Genomic DNA, 20,519 nt, shown 5'->3' with positions numbered 1-20,519 from the left:
ACTCATCAGCAAGGGCAGAGCTGATTTTACCATTTCATTAACAAATCACTTCTGAACAGTTTCCTCCCAGGTGCTTAAGAATGAAGAAGTGGCTGTCAGGACTGCACTGGTGGTATTTTTCAAAATGTGGATCTCTGGTCATATTAAAATAAAAGTTTTTCCCCTGTCAGGTTAGCAGAAATATAAAATGGAGACTGGAATTTAGATGTAGAATTTTGTGTCAGAACCACATTTGATAGCCAATTACACACATCTGGCCCACAGTTAAGAAAGTGAACTAACAGCATTAAGAGCCAGACATCCTGGGTTCAAATCCCAGCTCTGCCATATAAGGCTTGGCCTTTCTGTGCCTCAGTGGTCTCATCTGCAAAATCAGGATGATATCATCCTCCAAGGACTACTGTGAGGATTACATTTCTTTTTTTTTTGGGGGGGGGGCAGTTTTTACATTTATTTAAACAGAAAACATGCACATGAGCTGTCTACTCATTTTCTTCACTGTGCAGCCTGGCATTGGGGTTGGTGACTCTGATGGCCAGTTGGGCAGCTCTTTCCACGACGGCTTTGCAGTTCTTGGAGGAAACATTGTGAGCAATCTCGGCACAGTAAGATTTGTTGCACATCAGCAGCACTTCCAGCTCCTTGTTGTTGTGGACCAGGAACTTCTGGAAGCCACATGTGCTTTGATTTTTTGTTGCTCCCATAACCAATGTTGGGCATCAAGATCTGGTCCTTGAATCTTCTATGAACCCTGTTGCCAATGCCTCTGGGTTTCCGCCAGTTACGCTTAATTTTGATATATCGGTCTGACTGGTGCCGCATGAACTTCTTGGTTCTTTTTTTGACGATCTTGGCCTTCACAAGGGGTCTGAGGGCGGCCATGATGCCGAGGAGGAGATGGCTGCCACTTCCGTAGGCAGCACCCAGGAAGAGAGGATGAAATTGTTCATATGTTTAAAGTGCTTGGAACAGAACACACACACTCTGTGAAGTCATTACTGTTATTATTACATTAACACTTCTCTTTTTGAAAAAGGACACTTTTTCTATTAGTTAAGACAAAACATACCATGTACTTGCAAATTACTGGAACAATTATTGAAATTAAAATTCTATAGGAGAGTGACTTAAATTTTCTTTGTAATCAGAATGGATATGCCTCCAGCTCCATTCTTGAAGCAGGATGCATGCCAAGGTCAGAAGGAAAGTGACTTCTGCTTTCACAAACCTATGAGAGAATGGGATGCGGGATGAGTCCTCCACTCAGGGGCTCACCTTTCCCACCATATCAGGCAACACATCAAGGAGGCTCCAGTTCTTTCAATTCAAGGAATGCACATTTCATTGCTTGAAAGAGGACATTTTAAATGTTTCTTGAAAGGTTATACAGCATATTATGACAGACTTAGGACAACAAACAACGCTTCTGTTAACTGTTAGAGTTCTCTGGCAGTGTTATTATGAGTCAACTGCTCAGTAAGAAGATGGTTAATACTGAGTGACAAATTGATTAGATTGAAGGATGCAAAGTATTGATCCTGGGTGTGTCTGTGAGGGTGTTGCCAAAGGAGATGAACATTTGGGTCAGTGGCCTGGGAGAGGCAGACCCACTCTCAACCTGGTGGGCACCATCTAATCAGCTGCCAGTGAGGAGGCAGGAGAAGACGGAAGAGCGGACTACTGAGTCTTGCAGCCTTCATCTTTCTCCCGTGCTGGATGCTTCCTGCCCTCAAACATCAGACTCCAAGTTCTTCGGCTTTTGGACTCTTGGACTTACACCAGTGGTTTTCCAGGGGCCCTCGAGCCTTTGGTCACACACTGAACGCTGCACTGTCAGCTTCCCTACTTTTGAGGTTTGGGGACTCAGACTGAACCATCACTGGCTTGCTTGCTCCTCAACTTGCAGACAGCCTATCCTGGGATTTTACCTTGTGATCGTGTGAGTCAATACTCCTTAATAAACTCTCTTTCGTATATACATATATCCTATTACTTCTGTTTCTCGAGAGAACCCTAATACAAGGGATTAACATCAGAATTTTGAATTCACCTAAAAGCAAGTGAGGTTACATGAAGTAAGCACAAGAATGCCCTCCAAAATGTACCTTAAGTTGAATGGAAAGTAAAAGAAGAGATCAGAATTTTTTTATATTACTGGAATGTTGTTTCTTATAAAAGGCATACTTTAATTCAGTAAGTAATTTGAGAGGGTCTGAAGACTAAACTACAGGTTAAAAAACATTGCTGGCTGTGCACGGTGGCTCACACCTGTAATCCCAGTACTTTGGGAGGCTGTGGCAGGCAGATCATGAGGTCAGGAGTTCCAGATCATCCTGGCTAACACGGTGAAACCCTGTCTCTACTAAAAATACAAAAAATTAGCCTGGCATAGTGGCACACACCTGTAGTCCCAACTAATCAGGAGATTGAAGCAAGAGAATCGCTTGAACCCGGGAGGTGGAGGTTGCAGTGAGCCGAGATCGCGCCACTGCACTCCAGCCTGGGTGACAGAGCGAGACACCATCTCAAAACAAAACAAACAAACAACAAGAAAAAACAAAACATTGCCAATGTTTCCATATTGTGGGAAAGTTATTTATTGAGAAACAATTTATTATTTTATTAGACCATGCAGATTATGGTGGTGTGATATTATACCTACAGAAATACAATATAGAATAATACTATAGTTTCTTTTAAAAGAGCCTTCTACATGTTGCAAAAATCTGATTTTTAATTTAATAGAACTTTAAGTAATCAAGAACATTTTATTAAGAAACACAGCAAGGATTAGTATTGTAAATATTGTCTGTTTGTTTTATTAATCATGGAGAAAAGTTGTCACAATACTTGCCCTCTATGATATTTCCGTAAGAATTATCTGCCAAATAATATGGTGATATCCGTAGCAATAACAATCTCATTGACTTATGAGTTAAAAATTTACCTTATGCTGCAGGTGGTTGGTTCCCATGCCCTGAGAAATACAAGATGCTCCATGGAAGTGCTGATGATTTTACCACCATAAAACCAGCTGTATTCACATGTCACATGCCCCGGAAGTCAAGCAGGACCTACTTAAAACCTTAGCTCTGCAGTATAGAGGTCTCCTCCCTCTCCGAGCTAAGATGTTTTGGGGAAGAAGAGCTGTAAGTTTATTAGAATTTGCTCCCACAAGTTCCAGTGAGCAGAGTAGTAACCGCGAACCCAGGCTTTGTGGCCTTATAAATCGGAATCGACTAGCTGTGTATTCTTGGGAAAGTCACTTAACATCTCGGAGCCTCAAGATTCTCATTAAAAAAGTGAGAATTTGAAAGTAGCATCGTCATAGGGAATGACGGCTATGTGGTGCCATCTGATTCTTGGCACAGGTCCTTCATGACATCGTAACTATTGTTTTAATCGCACCATGCATTAACAAATAAAATGTATGGATTAAATGAAGCTACCTTAACTAAAGTTGGTAATTAATGAAAAATGCTCATCATAACCGGAAAAAAAATTTATTTTCTTCTTTTAAAATCAGGATCCCTGATAAAAATTTACCCATAATACAAATCTACCCAAAATGAGATTATCATCCACAATCTCATGTAAAAATATTTAGGCTGGCATGGTGGCTCATGCCTGTAATCCGTGCACTTTGGGAGGCCAAGGCAGGTGGATCACCTGAGGTCAGGAGTTTGAGACCAGCCTGGCCAACATGTTGCAACCCCATCTCTACTGAAAATACAATAATTAGTCGGGCGTGGTGGCGGGTACCTGTAATCCCAGCTACTCAGGAGGCTGACACAGGAGAATCACTTGAACCCGGGAGGCGCAGGTTGCAGTGAGCCAAGACCATGCCATTGCACTTCAGCCTGGGCAACAAGAGTGAAACTCCATCTCAAAATAAGTAAATAAATAAAAATATTTAAAACACAGATTTTTTTTTAAAAGCATTTGGTAGCCTGACCAATAAGTGGAGAGAGAAAAAGTAATGCTCCAAGAATAAACTATTATATTTTAATTCTCAAGTCATTTAAATTGATAATTTTATGGGTCCTTGCACATAAACAGCTGAAATGTTAAATCAATTCATTAAAGTGTGCATAAATTCACTAAATGTTCTTAATCATCATTAAGCCTTAAACAACCTGTGACATCAAAATGATTACAAAGAAACAGTCATAAATTACTTTGAGTTATCAACTATATATTTAAATACTGGGATACTGGTAAGTTATTTGGTATTTTAGGGGATATTAAATATTCCATCTCTAATATATTTATATTGTGTCATGCTTCCTGTAAGTTTTTAAACAGAAACTTTAAGAAAGTGATTATGCACTTAAAAAATCATATCAAGCAATATAAAATCTGAACACCAGATTGGTACAAAATGTGAATATCACATAAAAGTAACCTGGCATTGAAAATGAGAAGCTGTTACCCTGTGAAATTATAATGTAAAAACACACTAGATAAAATGCAGTATCTTGAGTATAATCTGTTATGAATTCTGAAATTGTGTACAAAATGTATATTGTATGGATTTTAAGACCTCTCTCACATGTAGACTCTTGACATACCTGGCCTGTAAAAGATATATAGGCTGACAGACCTAGGAGAAAAATTGCTATGTTCTGAGCCCAATGTGCCTCTTTGGTCCATAAGTATCATTTACAAGAACAATCATGATTCTTTGATTCCAAACTGTTGCCCCAGTTATGAGCCGATTGCTCATACCTGTGGCACCAGTCACTCCATCAAACCTTCATTCTGGGCTGCACACTCCTGGAAGGAACCATAAAGGAGGTTTGAGGGCAAACCTCCCTCAAACCTTTTGTGTTTGTGTTAGGATCTGGCTCATGTCCACATCCCCTTTGCTGGTACCATATTCAGTCCATGAAGACCTACTGGATTCTAGAACTTTGTAGTAGATCTAAAACTCCAGAACGAGTTACAGAATTTTACTTTGTGGTCCTTCTGTTTCTTAGCATTTTGTCTTAATCAGTTTAGGCTGATGTAACAAATTACCATAAACTGGGTGGCTTAAACAAGGAATATTTATTTCTCATAGTTCTGGTGGCTGGGAGGTCCAAGATGAAGGCATTAGCATAGTTGAGTTCCGGTAACTGCTGACTGCAGACTGCTGATTTCTTGTTCTATTCCTACATGGTGGAAAAAGAGCAAGCTACTTCTCTGGCCTCTTCTGTCAAAGTTGTAAAATTTCATATTCAGACATATAAAAATTACAATGCTTACTTCAAATTGAGAATCAGTAGGGTGATAGGCATGTTAGCAAGAAACAGAATTATCTCCATATATAAACTAATTTTAAATATTACAGTTTATTTTTCCAGGTACTAATTCCTTGGCTCTTATAAAATGTATACTTCAGAAGATCCCTTTCCTTGTTTCTGCTTTTTATTCCAATTTTATAACTTCTCATAAAAAATGAAGTAAGATAAATTTAAATGCTGTGTAATTCATCTATCTGGAAAAGAACATCATTCTTCTGACAACACTGAACATGTAGATGAGGAATCACAGTGGAGGAAAGCTATCCTAATGGGACCAAGTATCCCAGTGGTCACAGACTTAAGGGAAGGGATTCAGGATGTTAGGGATGTAGGGGAGGAAAAACACCATTCACTTCCGCCATCTTTTTGTCCACAGTTTTGTCTGAGAGTAGTGATTGCTATAGAGGTGAAGAGTTAAGAAATACAGAGATTCATCTTCATTTCTGACCATTTCACCTCCAAATATGCATTAAAAGCACTAGTGTAAACTAATGTTATTACTCCTATCCTCCTGCAAGCCTGGAGGACATTGCCTGTGTCCCCCCCACATTGATTTCTTCAACCAGTTTTTGATTCAATTGTTTCCACCCTGACATAACATAAAAGACAATATGGAACATACAAGTAACATTTATATCCTGGAAGGCTTTCTCTACCTCGGAGAGATGACAGATGTCTCCATGTATAAAGCTGATTCCTTCCAGAATGGTTTGAGCAGGGATACTTATGTCAAACAGAATCATATGGACTCCCCTATGATTCAGAAACAGCCTAGGCAGAACCCAAAATATCTACCACTTCCTGTAATGACAACAATTTCTTTTAAAAAAAATAATTTGGACTTTTATTTTGTATGCAGGGGATATACTTGCAAGTTTTTTACACAGGTATGTGCTGTAATGCTGATGTTTAGGATATAGATTCCATCACTCAGGTAGTGAGCATATTACCTAACAGGTAATTTTCAACCCATCCCCCCTCCCGCCCCTTCTAGTAGTTCACGGTGTCTAGTGTTACCATATTTATATCAATGTGTACTCAGTGTTTAGCTTCCCCTTCCAAGTGAGAACAAGCTGTATTTGGTTTTCCATTCCTAGATTATAATAATTTACTTAGGGTTATGGACTCCAGTTGTATCCATGATTCTGAAAAGGATATGAATTCATTCTTTCTTTCTTATGGCTGTGTAGTATTCTGTGGTGTATATGTACTACATTTTAAAAATTCAATCCACTGTTGATAAGTACCCAGGTTAATTCCATGTCTTTGCTATTGTGAATAACGCTGTTATGAAAATACAAGTGTATGTGTCTTTTTGGTAGAATGATTTATTTTCCCTTGGGTATATGCCCAATAATGGGATTGGTAGGTTAAATGGTAGTTTTAAGTTCTTTGAGAAATCTTCAATTGCTTTCCACAATGACAACCAATTCACATTCCCCTCAACAGTTTATAAGCATTCCTTTTATCCACAGCCTCACCAGCATCTGTTGTTTTTTGACCTTTTCATCATAGCCATTCTGACTGCAGTGAGATGGTATCTTATTGTGGTTCTGATTTGCATTGCTCTGACGATTAGTGATGTTGGACATTTTTTCATACATTTGTTGGCTGCTTATATGTCTTCTTTTGAGAAGTATCTGTTCATGTCCTTTGCCCATTTTTTAATGGGGTTATTTGTTTGTTTGTTTTTTCTTGATTTGTTTAAGTTCCTCATAGGTTCTGGATATTAAACCTTTGTTGGATTCATAGTTTGCAGATATTTTCTCCTATTATGTAGGTTGTCTGTTTACTCTACTGACAGTTTCTTTTGATGAGCAGAAGCTTTTTAATCTAATTAGGTCCCACTTGTCAGTTTTTGGTTTTGTTGCAACTGCTTTTGGGGACTTAGCCAAAAATTCTTTGCCAAGGCTTATGTCCAGAATACTGTTTTTCCTAGGTTTTCTTCCAGGATTCTTATAGTTTGAGGTTGTACATTTAAATCTTGAATTCATGTTGAGTTAATTTTTGTATATGATGAAAGGTAGGGGTCCAGTTTCATTCTTCTGCATATGGTTAGCTAGTTATTCCAGCATTATTTATGGAATAGGGTGTCCTTTTCCCATTTTTTGTGGGCTTTGTCAAAGAACAGATGGCTATAGGGATAGAACCACTTCTGGATTATCTATTCTGTTCCATTCATCTGTCTTTTTTGTATCAGTACCAAGCTGTTTTGCTTACTGTAGCCTTATAGTATAGTTTGAAGTTGGGTAGTGTGATGCCTCCAGGTTTGTTCTTTTTGCTTAGGACTGCTTTAGCTATTTGGACTTTTTTTTGGTTCTATATGAATTTCAGAATAGTTTTTTTCTAGTTCTGTGAAAAATGACATTGATAGTTATAACATTAAATCTTTAAACTGCTTTGGGCAGCATGGCCATTTTAACAATATTGATTCTTCCAATCCATCAGCATGGAATTTTTTTTTAATTTATTTATTTGTGTCATCTGTGATTTCTTTCAGCGGTGATTGGCAGTTCTCCTTGTAGAGATCTTTTTTTTTACATTATGGAACCTTTATTTTTCATGTGATTTCTGTACATAAGGAGTATGAGAGTAACCCTTTCACAAATAAAACTAATTTACTAGAATAAACAATGACAAAACTGAACTGGTATTTGATGCGAATCCATAGGATTTTAAGCTTCAAATCCAGCCAAGAAGTTTGTTACAATCTCTTTCAGCTTTGCATCTGATTCTTCTGCGCTCTTTCTATCAGCCCTGATAGTGCCCAACAGGGCTTGGTGCCGGCTGACAACGTGAGACAAGAAAGCATTCTCAAATTTTGTAATCTTGCTGGGCTCCAGTTTCTCAAGATAGTCCCTTACATTCACATGGATAACAGCTACTTGTTCTTCAATAGCCATGAGAGTATACTGTCTTTGCTTCAACAACTCGATTAGACATACATCACAACTCAAAAGTTGTTGAGTGGCAGCATCGGGGTCAGAACTGAACTGGGCAAAAGCAGTGACCTCACAATACTGAGCCAATTCCAGCTTCATGGTACCTGCCACCTGCTTCATAGCCCTGGTTTGGGCAGCAGATCCGACACGAGACACAGACAGACCGACATTAATGGCAGGGTGGATACCTCTGTAGAACAATTCTGCTTCCAAGAAAATCTGTCTGTTAGTGACAGAAATGACATTCATTGGAATGTAAGCAGACACACACATCACTGGCCTGTGTTTCTATGACTGGCAAAGCAGTCAAGGAGCCACCACCAAAAGCATTGTTCATCTTGGCTGCTCTCTCCAGCAATCGGGAGTGTTGGTAGAACACATCACCAGGATAGGCCTCATGACCAGGGAGTTGGCAGAGCAACAGAAACATCTGATGGTAAGCAACAGCCTGTTTGGATAAGTCATCATAGATAATCAAAGCATATTTGCCATTGTCTCTAAAATATTCTCCCATGGAACAGCCAGTGTAAGGAGCCAGTTACTGAAGTGGGGCAGCATCCAAGGCCATAGCTGACACCACAATGGTGTATTTCATGGCATCTGCATCTGTAAGTCTCTTCACCAACTGGGCAACAGTGGATCTCTTTTGACCAATAGCAACATAGATACAGTACAGCTTCTTCTTTTCATCAGATCCATCATTGAAACGTTTCTGGTTAATGACTGTGTCAATAGAAATTGAGATTTTCCCAGTCTGTCCATTACCAATAAGCTCATGCTGATCATGACCAATTGGCACCAAGCTATTCAGAGCCTTAATGCCAGTCTGCATTGGTTCCCGCACTTAAATTCGAGGAATGATTCCAGGGGCTTTCAGACCAACTCGCCTATGGGTCTTGGAACCAAATGGACCCTTTCCATCAATGGCATTACCAAGGGCATCAACTACACGACCCAGCAGCTCCTCACCAACTGGAACGTCCACAATGGCTCCTGTCCTCTTCACTGTATCTCCTTCCTTAATTAGTTTATCATTTCCAAACATGACAACACCAACATTGTCAGGTTTGTAGAGATCTTTAACCTTCTTGGTTAGCTGTATTCCTAGATATTTCATTTTTGTGTGTGGCTACTGTAAATGGGATTGTGTTCTTGATTTGGCTCTCAGCTTGAACATTATTGGTGTATATGTAACCGGCTCAAGTCCAGCTGCTCTCCTCTCAGAAGTCAAAGCATGAGAACTGAGGTGTGGTGAAAGGAAAGCAACTTTTGTTGGTCAAATGCTAGCAGATGGGAGAATGTCTGGGCATAAGCTCAAAAGAGCCATCTCAGCCTTCTGGGCTGAGTGAAGGGATTTAAGAAGGAAAAAGGTGTGGGGATATGAACATGAGTAGTGAAAAGGGAGTGCATAGCTGCATGTCTTGTTCCCATAGTTATCTCAAGTCATCGCGCATCCTGAGATCTGATTTGCATCATCCTGACTTGGGCGTAACTCCCCTTGAGTGGGAAGATCTGCGGCTGGGTCTCTCTGCCTGATTTGCTTCAAAATTGGCTCCTGGAATTTCTAAGCAAGCACATAGTTAGATGGGCAAGCACTGTGCACAGATATGTCTGCTGGGAAAGGGCGTAACAAAGAATCTTACACTACAAGGCTACATTCTGAGATTAGGAAGGAGAGGAAAAAAATAGTTTAAAAATGTATTTCGAGGCTGAGGTACTCAGTTATATATAGAAATGCTATTGATTTTTGTACATCATTTTGGTATCCTGAAACATTCCTGAGGTCATTTAGCAGTTTGATGGACCTTTTGGCAGAGTCTTTAGGGTTTTCTAGATATAGAATCATATTATCAGTGGCCAAGCATGGTGGCTTACACCTGTAATCTCAGAGCTTTGGTAGGCCAAGGCGGGCAGATCACTTGAGGTCAGGAGTTCAAGACCAGCCTGGCCAACATGGTGAAACCCATCTCTACTAAAAAATACAAAAATTAGCTAGGCATGGTGGTGAATGCTTGTAATCCTAGCTACTCTGGAGGCTGAGGTAGGTGAATCACTTGAACCCAGGAGGCAGAGGCTACAGTGAGGTGAAATGGTGACAGTGCACTCCAGCCTGGGCGACAGAGGGAGACTCAGTTTCAAAAAAAGAGAAAATCGTACTGTCAGTGAAGAGAGACAATTTGACCTCTTCTTTTACTATGTGGATGTCTTTTCTGTTTGTTTTTCGTTTTTGTATTTTTAGTAGAGACAGGGTTTCACTGTGTTAGCCAGGGTGGTCTCGATCTCCTGACCTCATGATCTGCCCGCCTTGGCCTCCCAAAGTGCTGGGATTACAGGCATGCGCCACCGCGCCCAGCCACGGATGTCTTTTATTTCTTCCTCTTGCCTAATTGCTCTGACTAGGACTGCCAGTACTATATTGAATAATAGCAGTGACAGTAGGCATCATTGTCTTGTTTTTGTTCTTAGGGGGAATGCTTCTGGCTTTTGCCCAGTCAGTATGATGGGTTTGGTATAGATGGCTCTTATTATTTTGAGGTATGTACCTTAGATGCCTAGTTTGTTGAGGGCTTTTATCATGAAGGGATGTTGGATTTCGTTGAAAGCTTTTTTTGCATCTACTGAGATGATCATATGGTTTTGCTTTTAATTCTGTTACTGTGGTGGATCACATTTATTGACTTGCATATGTTCAACCAGCCTTGCATCCCAGGAGTAAAGTCTGCCTTATTGTAGTAAATTAACTTTTTGATGTGCTGCTGGATTCAGTTTGCTAGTATTGTGTTGAGAATTTTTGCACCTATGTTCGTTAGGTATACTGGCCTGAAGTTTTCTTTTTTCTGTTGTATCTCTGCCAGATTTTGGTATCAGACTGATTCTGGCTTTGTAAGATAAGTTTGAGAGGTACCCTTCCTTTTCAATTTTTTTGAATAGTTTCAATACGATTGGTATTCTTTTTTTGTCTGAGTTCTTCTTTTTATTTCTGAGAGAATTTGTCTGTGAATCCATCTGGTCCAGGGCTTTTTTTTTTCTTTTTCTTTTTTTTTCTTTTATGGTTGGCAGTTTCTTTAATACTGATACAATTTTGGAACTTATTGGTCTGTTCAAGTTTTCACTTTCTTTCTGGTTCAATATTGGGAGTTTGTGTGTTTCCAGTAATTTACCCATTTTCTCTAGGTTTTCTTAATTTGTGTACATAGAGGTCTTCATAACAGTCTCTGAGGATCTTTTGTATTTTTGTGGGACCAGTTGCAATGTCTTCTTTGTCATTTCTGATTGTATTTATTTAGATCTTTTCTTTTTTTCTTGATTGATATAGCTAGTGGTTTACTGATCTTTTGAGACGGAGTCTCCCTCTGTCGCCCAGGCTGGAGTGCAGTGGTGTGATCTCGGCTCACTGCAAGCTCAGCCTCCTGGGTTCACGCCATTCTCCTGTCTCAGCCTCCCGAGTAGCTGGGACTACAGGCACCCACCACCACGCCCAGCTAACTTTTTTTTTTTTTTTTGTAGTTTTAGTAGAGACGGGGTTTCACCGTGTTAGCCACAATGGTCTCAATCTCCTGACCTTGTGATCCTCCCGCCTCGGCTTCCCAAAGTGCTGGGATTACAGGCGTGAGCCACCGTGCCCTGCTGATCTTGTTTATTCTTTTGAAAAAAAAAAAAAAAAAACTTTGTTTCATTGATCTTTTGTATGGATTTTTATGTCTAAATTTCATTCAGTTCTTCTCTAATTTTAGATATTTATTATCTTCTGCTTGCTTTGGGGTTGGCTTGCTTTTTTTCTAGTTCCTCTAGATGCAAAGGTACATTGTTAACTTGAGACTTTTCTAATTTCTTGCTGAAGGTGCTTAGTGCTAGAAACTTTCCTCTTCATACTGCTCTAGCTGTGTCCCAGAGATTTTGGTAAGGTGTGTCCCTATTTTCATTTATTTCAAAGAATTTTTTTATTTCGTCCTTCATTTTATTGTTCACTGAGGCGTTATTCTGGAGTAAGTTGTTCAATTTCCATGTATTTGTGTAGTTTTGGGGGGCTAGGACTGACTTCAGCTTCATCCTCCAGACCCTTGAGATTGGGCCCTAGCTGTTCTGGGGGATCCAAAGTGCTCCCAGGCCACCAGGAAGGTACTCAGGCAAAGCAAAGCTCCCAGGCTTGGCAGCAGAGGCTACTCTGTACACACCTCCTGCAGGGTGACCAGGCAGGGGTCCTGCTGGTAGGCAGGAGGGTCTACAAAAAAAAGTTTCCCAGTCCCACAGGGAAGCCAGCCACACTCTCTCCTGGGCCAGCAATCAGCTGAGGCTAGAGCTGCTTGTACAGAGATGGGGAGCCCTAGGGGATGGGTGTCTAGGCCATGCTCTGCCACAGCTGCCACATGTACAAAAGCTCCTGGACTCCATGCCAGTGAAGCCCTGTCTCTGCCTACTCCCTTTGAAGATCCCCCTGGCAGCTCATACGTCCATGTTGAATGTGAAGTTCTATGTACCTAGGATCCCAGAGGTCCACAGTGAGAGTGGCCTGTCCCTCCATCCCTTCACTTATCCCTTCCCCAGGAGACATTCAGGTCTGGGAACTAGCCCTGTCATGCAAGTATCCTGTGCAGGGTTCCCAGCTTCCTCCTTCTTCAGCCTTGTTGTCTGCATCACCTCTTTAATGACTCTCAGTATTTTCTCTCTGAAGATGGGCTCAAAATATGTTGGTGTACTCAATATTTTGGTCTCTCTCAGTGGGAGCAGAGCTTCCTGGTTGTGTCTAGTTGGCCATCTTGTCATGGTAACAGTTTCTTTTGGAGATTTTTTTGGAGTCCATTTGTAGCAGTCGAAAGATAAGTAGACAGTGGTGGCAGATGACAACTGGGTCCACAGACTGCATGAGGAAGAGTAGCCTTTGGCAGAGAGCTTACTTGAAGAAATGGTTGAAAACTTCCCAAATCTGAAAAAGGAAACGGACAACCAAATTTCGGAAGCTTGAAGGACTCTGTCTAAGATGAACCTAAAGATCCAACACCATGACACATTATAATCACTCAAAAGTCGAGGACAGAGAATCTTGAAAGCAGCAAGAGAAAAGTGACTTATATACAAGAGAACTCTCATAAGATTATCAGCAAACTCATCATCAGGAACATTCCAGACTGAAAGGGATGGGGTAGTATATTCAAAGGGCTGAAAGAGAAAGAAAATTGCCAACTAAGAATACACAGCAAATCTGCCCTTCAGAAATGAAGGAGAAATAAAGATCTTCCCAGATAAACAAAAGCTGAAGAAGTTCATCACCATTAACCTGCCTTGCTAGAATTACTAATAGTAGTCCTTCAGGTTGAAATAAAAGCTAGATACCAACTTGAAAGCATACAAAAGTATAAGGTTCTGGTAAAGGTAAACATATAGTCAAATGCAGAATCTAGGCCAGGCGTGGTGGCTCACGCCTGTAATCCCACACTTTGGGAGGCCCAGGCGGGCAGATGACGAGGTCAGGAGATCGAGACCACCCTGGCTAACATGGTGAAACTCCGTCTTTAGTAAAAATACAAAAAAAAAGTAGCAGGGCATGGTGGCGGGTTCCTGTAGTCCCAGCTACTCAGGAGGCTGAGACAGGAGAATGGCGTGAACCCAGGAGGCAGAGTTTGCAGTGAGCTGAGATTGCACCGCTGCACTCCAGCCTGGGTGACAGAGTGAGACTCTGTCAAAAAAAAAAAAAAAAGCAGAATCTTGTCATACTACAATAGTGGTCCATAAATCATTTTTAAATCAGGTATAAATAAAAGCATAAAATAACCATAATTATTAAGTTACATTAATGGATACAAATTATTAAAAGTATAATTTGTGACATTGATAATGTAAGGTGAATTGGAGGTCAAAGAGCAGAGGTTTTGCATGCAATTGAATTAAATTTTTAGTTTAAATAAATAGTTATAGCTATAAAATGTTTTATATAATCCCCATGGTAACTTACAGAGAAAATTGCTATAGAAGACATACCAAAGAAAATAAGAAAGGCCTCAAAGCATACCACTACAAAAAAAAAAAAAAAATCAATGAAACAAAGGCAGCAAGAGAGGAAAAGAGGGACAAACAGCCCCAAGACATACTGAAAACGATTAACAAAATTGCAACAGTAAGCCCTTCCTTATCAATAATTACTTTAAGTGTGAATGGATTAAACTACACAATCAAAAGACAGAGTGGCAGAATCAATGTTTTAAAAATCCAAATGCATGCTACCTACAAGAGATTCACTTAGCTTTGAAAACACACATAGGCTGAAAACGAAGGAATAGAAAAATATATACCATGCAAGAGGTAACCAAAATAGCAAGGGTGCCCATACATATATCAGACAAAATAGACATTAAGTTAAAAATTGTCACAAGAGAAAAACAGTACACACCATATTGATAAAAGTGTCAATTCACAATACAACATTTATAAAAATATATGCATCAAACAGCAGAGCAGCCAAATACATGAAGCAAACATTGATAGAACTAGAGGAAGAATTAGATTAAAAAAGTAATAGGAGGAGAATACAATACTCTTTCAAAAATAAATAGATCAACCAGAAAGAAAAGCAATAAGGAAATAAAGAACTTGAACAATACTATAAGTGAATTGAATCTAATAGATATATAAAGATTATTCCACCCAATGTTAGTATACACATTCTTCTCAGCTGCACATAAAACAGTCTCCAAGACAGAGCACATATTAGGACACAAAACAAGTTTTAACAATTCCAAAAAAAAAAATGAAAGAATACCAACCATATTTTCTAATCACCATGAAACTAGAAATCTGGACTAGAAAACTCTGAACTGGAATACTCCCAAAGATGTGGAAATTAAGCAATATACTCTTGAACAACTTGATGAGTCAAGAAATCACTATTTAACAGTATTTTAAAGCAAATGAAAATGAAAACACAATACACCAAAACTGTGGCAGTAAATGTTTATATTTTTAAAAGAAGAAAGATCCCAAATCAATAATTGCAGATAATTTTGTGTCTCAAAGAACTAGAAAAAGAATAATAAACTAAATCCAAAGTTAGTGAAAGGAAGGTCCTAGATTACAGTCAGCAAAAGGAAGGTCACAGACTACAGAAAACATAAATGAAATAGAGAATAAATCAAAACAATAGAAAAATCAATGAAATAAGAGTTTCTTTCTTTAAAAAAATGTAAAAAATTAACAAACTCTTTCAATAATTAAGAAAATAGAAATCTAAAGTAACACAAATCAGAAATGAGACATTAAAAATGAGGACACAGAAATAAAAACATTACAAGAGACTACTATGAACAATTATACTCCAGTACATTGGATAACTTAGAAGAAATAAATTATTCAAAATATACTACCTACCAAGACTGAATTGTGAAGAAATTAAAATCTGAACACATCTATAACTGAGGAGATTGAATTAGTAATCAAAAATCTCCCAATGAAGAAAAGCCCCAGGAACAGATGATTTCACCAATGAGTTTTACCAAGCATTTAAAGAATAATTAGCATCACTCCTTCTCAAACTCTTCTGAAAATTTTCAAAAGAAAAAATACGTTCAAACTCATTTTATGAGGCCGGTGTTACCTTAATACCAATGCTAAGGAAGGACACCATGAAAAAACTACACACCAATAATCTTGCTAAATATTGATGCAAAAATCCTCAACAAAATACCATAAACTTAATTCAGCAGTACAGTATGACCAAGTGGTATTTATTCCTGGGATGCAAGGATGGTTCAATATACAAAAATTAGTCAATGCAACACACTATATTAGCTGAAAGAAAGGTAAAAAAAATCACATGGTCATCTCAATTAGTGCAATAATAAGCATTTAATAAAATTCATCACCCTTTCATGATAAAAAATTCAATAATACAGAAATAAAATAAAATTACATCAACATATTAAAAGCCCTATAAGTAATGCCCATAGCTAGCATCATACTCAAGCTTTCCCTCTACAAATCAGAACAAGGCAAGCATGCCCAGTCTTGCCACTTCTATTCAATACAGTACTGGAAGTTCTAGTCAGAGCAATTAGACAAGAAAAAGGAGTAAAAAGCATTCAATTTTGAAAGGAAGAAATAACATTATCTCTGTTTGCAGATGATATAATCTTATATGTAGAAAACCTGAAGGATTACACACACACACACATACAGAGACAACTGTTACAACTAATAAACTAATTCAGTAAAGTTGCAGGAAATAAAATCATACAAAAATCAGTTGCATTTCTAGACACTAAGGATAAATAATCAGAAAAGGAAATGTTTTTAAATCCCCTTTACAAGAGCATCAAAAAGAATAAAATACTTATGAATAAACCTAACCAAAGATGCAAAAGACCTGTATACTGAATGCTTTTAATATTGCTGAAAGTAATTAATGAAGACACAAATAAATATAAAGATATCCTATGTTCCTGGATTGGAAAAGAATATGGTTACAGTGTTCATACTACCCCCAAAATCTACAGATTCAATGCAGTCCATATAAAAATCTAATTTTTTTGCAGATAATTAAATAATTTGAGGTAAAAATCTCAATTTTTTTTTGCAAAAATAGAAAAAAAATCCAAAATTCATTAAGAATCCCAAGTATTCCAAATAGTCAAGACAATTATGAGAAAGAAAAACAAAGCTAGAGGTCTCACACTTCTCAAGTTCAAAAAACAGTGTAAAGCTACAGTGATGAAAATAGCATAATACTGGAATAAAGATGCACATATAGACCAATGGGCCAGAATAGAGAGCCCAGAAATAAACTCTCACATATATGGTGAAATAATCTTCCATAAAGGCATCAAGACTATACAATGGGGAAAAGATAGTGTCTTCAACAAATGGTGCTGAGAAAACTTGATATTCACATGTAAAATAATGAAGTTAGACCCTTACCTTCCTGTACCTATATACAAAAATCACTTCAGAATGAATTAACAGCTAGGTGCAGTGGCTCACGCCTGTGATCCCACCACTTTGGGAGGCTGAGGCGGGAAGATAGCTCGAGCCCTGGGCAACAACGAGAACCCCTGTCTCTACAAAAAATGTAAGAATCCCCCGGGTGTGGTGCCACGCACCCTGTAGTGCCACCTACTGGGAGAGGTGGGGCTGAGGCGGGAGGACTGCTTGAGCCCAGAAGGTTGAGGCTGCAGTGAGCTGTAATGATGCCACTGCACTCCAGCCTGATTGTCAGAGAGAGACCCTGTCTCAAAACAACAAACAAGCCAAAATGGATTAACGACCTAAATGTAAGACCTAAAATTATAAAATTATGATGTAATAAAGTATAATTATAAAACTAAAATTTATAAAATTATAAATTATCTAGTAAGATAAAAATATAGGGAGAAGCTTCATGTTATTGGATTTGGCAATGATTTCTTGGATATAACACCAAAAGCAAAGGAAATAAAAGCAAAAACATACAAATGGAATTAAATCAAACTTCACATCTTCTGCACAGAAAGGAAATAATGAAGGAGCGAAAAGGCAACCTACAGAAGGGAAGAAAATATTTGCAAACCATGTATCTGATAAGGGTTAATATCCAATCATATAAAGAATTTCTACAATTCAACAACATCAAAACTAGACAAAAAAAAAAAAAAACCCTGTTAACAGAGGACTTGAATAGACATTTCTTTAAGGATGACATCAATATGGCCAACATATGAAAATATGTTCACGATCACTAATCCGAGAACTGCAAATCAAAACCACAGTGAGATGTCCCCTCACATCTCTTAGCGAGATCACTATCAAAAAACAGAACAGAAACAGAAAATAAGAAATACTGGCAAGGATATGGAGAAATTGAAACCCTTGTGCACTGTTGGTGGCAATGTAAAATGGTGTAGCCACCATGGAAAACAGAGGCTCTTCCAAAAATTTAAAACAGAACCACCATATAGTCCAGCAATCCCACTTCTGGGTATATATGTAAAAAAATTTAAAGTAGGATTTTGAAAAGATATGTGCACATTCATCTTTATTGCAGTATTACTCACAATAGCCAAGAGTTGGAAGAACACTAATATCTCCTGACAAATTAGCGTAGAAACACGTATTTATACATTAATGTATAAACCATGTATTCACTGGAATATTATTCAGCCTAAAGAAAGAAGAAAATCTTATCGTATGCTACAACATGGATAAGCCTTGAGCACACTGTGTTACACGAAATATGTTAGTCATAAAAGGAATAATGCTGCCTGATTCCCTGTGTATATGTTGTCTAAAGTAATCAAATTCACAGAAACAGAATGTAGAATGTGAGCACCAGAGCTGGGGAGAGGGGGAACGGGGAGTTTTTCCACGGGTATAGAGTTTCCATTGGGAGTTTTCCCACGGGTATAGAGTTTCCATTTTGCAAGATGGAAAGGTTACAGAGACCTATTGCACAACAACTTGCATACAGTTAACAGTACTGTAACTGTACACTTGAAAATGGTTAAAATGTTAAATCTTGTTTTTTTTTCTTTACTCGCAAAAAAAGGAAAGAGGAGCTGATACACGCCACAACATGGAGAACCCTGAAAACATTGTTAACTGAAAGAACTCAGTAACGAAAGACCACATGTTATTGACTCCACTCATATGAAATGTCCACAATAGAACAATCTACTGGGAGAAAGTAGCCTAGCTACTGCTTAGGAAGACAAGAAGTAATAGCGGAAGCGTGTGGCTTTTTTTTCTTTTTCTTTTTCCTAAGATGGAGTCTTTCCCTGTCACCCAGGCTGGAGTACAGGGTTCAAGCAATTCTCCTACCTCAGCCTCCCGAGTAACTGAGACTACAGGCGCGTGCCACAACGCCTGGCTAATTTTTGTATTTTTAGTGGAGATGGGCTTTCACCATATTGGCCAGGCTGGTCTCGAACATCTCAGGTGATCCGCCCACCTCGGCCTCCCAGACTGCTGGGATTATAGGCATGAGCCACTGCGCCTGGCCATGGCTTTTATTTCTGAGGTGATAAAAATGTTCAAAAGTTGACTGTGGTGATGGTTGCACGTATCTCTAAAACACTAAAAATTATTGAATTGTAAATTCTAATTGTATGGTGCATGAGTCATACCTCAATGAAGCTACATAGAAAGTAAGTTCTATTGTTTTCTCTTTCCCCTGGCAAAACACCTCAGCTGAGGGCAAGTCTGAACAGAAACCTAAAATAGGGAGTCATCTCAACTTCACTTGTAGCCCATCTAATCATCTATCCACCACAGTTCTCTGATATCTTTAAAATGACTACATTTCCAATTTCTTTACTTTTGGAACTACTTGTTCCAGTGAAAGTGATGCAGTGCCACTGCCTCCTATATTCTATCTAGAATCAGAACTTCGGCTCCAATCCCTTTGGCCTGATTCCTGCTCCTCAAATACCCCAAAGTCTTTCCCACTTCACTGTATTTACCATTTCCTCCTCTTGAAATGGTTTTCTTTCAAATAGCCACTGGGCCTTTTCTCATTACATCCATTTCTTCAGGGTTAACGCCACCAAAAAGCCTTCCTTCCCAGACTGCCTTGAGTAGCTGGCCCACTTTTACCTTCTACCACTCTCTAACTCCCTTCCCTGCCTTATTTTCTTCATGGCACTTGTCACTGTCTGACACCAGATATAGTATATATGTTTAACGACTATCTCCCTTGCTAGAATGTAAGTCCCAGGGGCTAGAGACTTTGTCTTTCTTGCTCTTCACTGAATTCCCAACCCAAGCAGTGGAATTCGTGTATAGTCCATTCCCAGTGAATACTGAGTGAAAGAATATACTCCACTTTCAATAGGTCGTCCTGGTTACAACTTCTTGTATTATTCAGTCTGCATTTTTCTGTATTGCTGGGTACTGGGTTGTCAGGCACACTGTGATAGGTGTCAGGACTAAAACAACGAACGTGCATAGCCTCTGTCCATAGGAACTTACTTATTGGGGATTCACACAAATAAAACATGTACTTGGATTTGAGGGAGTAAATGATGTCATTCATGGAACCTACAAACTTTGAGGGGAGAAGAAAGAACCTGGAGGAGCATCGCATGTCATGACAGGCCAAGTAACTGACCCTAGAGGTGAGTGGGAAAAGACCAGGAGCCTCGGGTGGGCCAGAGGCAGGGTACACAGTTTATAGAAAGAAATGCCTGGCCAGGCACAGTGGCTCACGCCTGTAATCCCAGTACGTTGGGAGGCTGAGGCGGGTAGATCATCTGAAGTCAGGGGTTCGAGACTAGCCTGGCCAACATGGTGAAACTGTCTCTGCTAATAATACAAAAATTAGCCAGGCGTGGTG

At 39.0% G+C, this 20,519-nt stretch overlaps 2 pseudogenes across 2 annotated transcripts; both read right to left on the bottom strand.

Annotated features, from left to right (window-relative positions):
- Positions 1-436: 436 nt before the first annotated feature.
- Positions 437-1,048, bottom strand: LOC117098302 (annotated as a pseudogene). Its single transcript, XR_004443322.1, has one exon. The product of XR_004443322.1 is annotated as a 60S ribosomal protein L32-like (transcript).
- A 6,776-nt stretch (positions 1,049-7,824) lies between these two features.
- On the bottom strand, positions 7,825-9,289 carry LOC117098300 (annotated as a pseudogene). The gene has a single exon (XR_004443317.1). The product of XR_004443317.1 is annotated as an ATP synthase subunit alpha, mitochondrial-like (transcript).
- Between the last annotated feature and the right edge of the window lie 11,230 nt (positions 9,290-20,519).

This window comes from Trachypithecus francoisi, unplaced genomic scaffold (genome assembly GCF_009764315.1).
Source record: "Trachypithecus francoisi isolate TF-2019V2 unplaced genomic scaffold, Tfra_2.0 Lachesis_group16, whole genome shotgun sequence".
Classification (NCBI taxonomy): Eukaryota; Metazoa; Chordata; class Mammalia; order Primates; family Cercopithecidae; genus Trachypithecus; species Trachypithecus francoisi.
The sequence above is the reverse complement of the archived record's forward strand: the minus strand, read 5'-3'. Positions and strand labels throughout refer to the sequence as shown.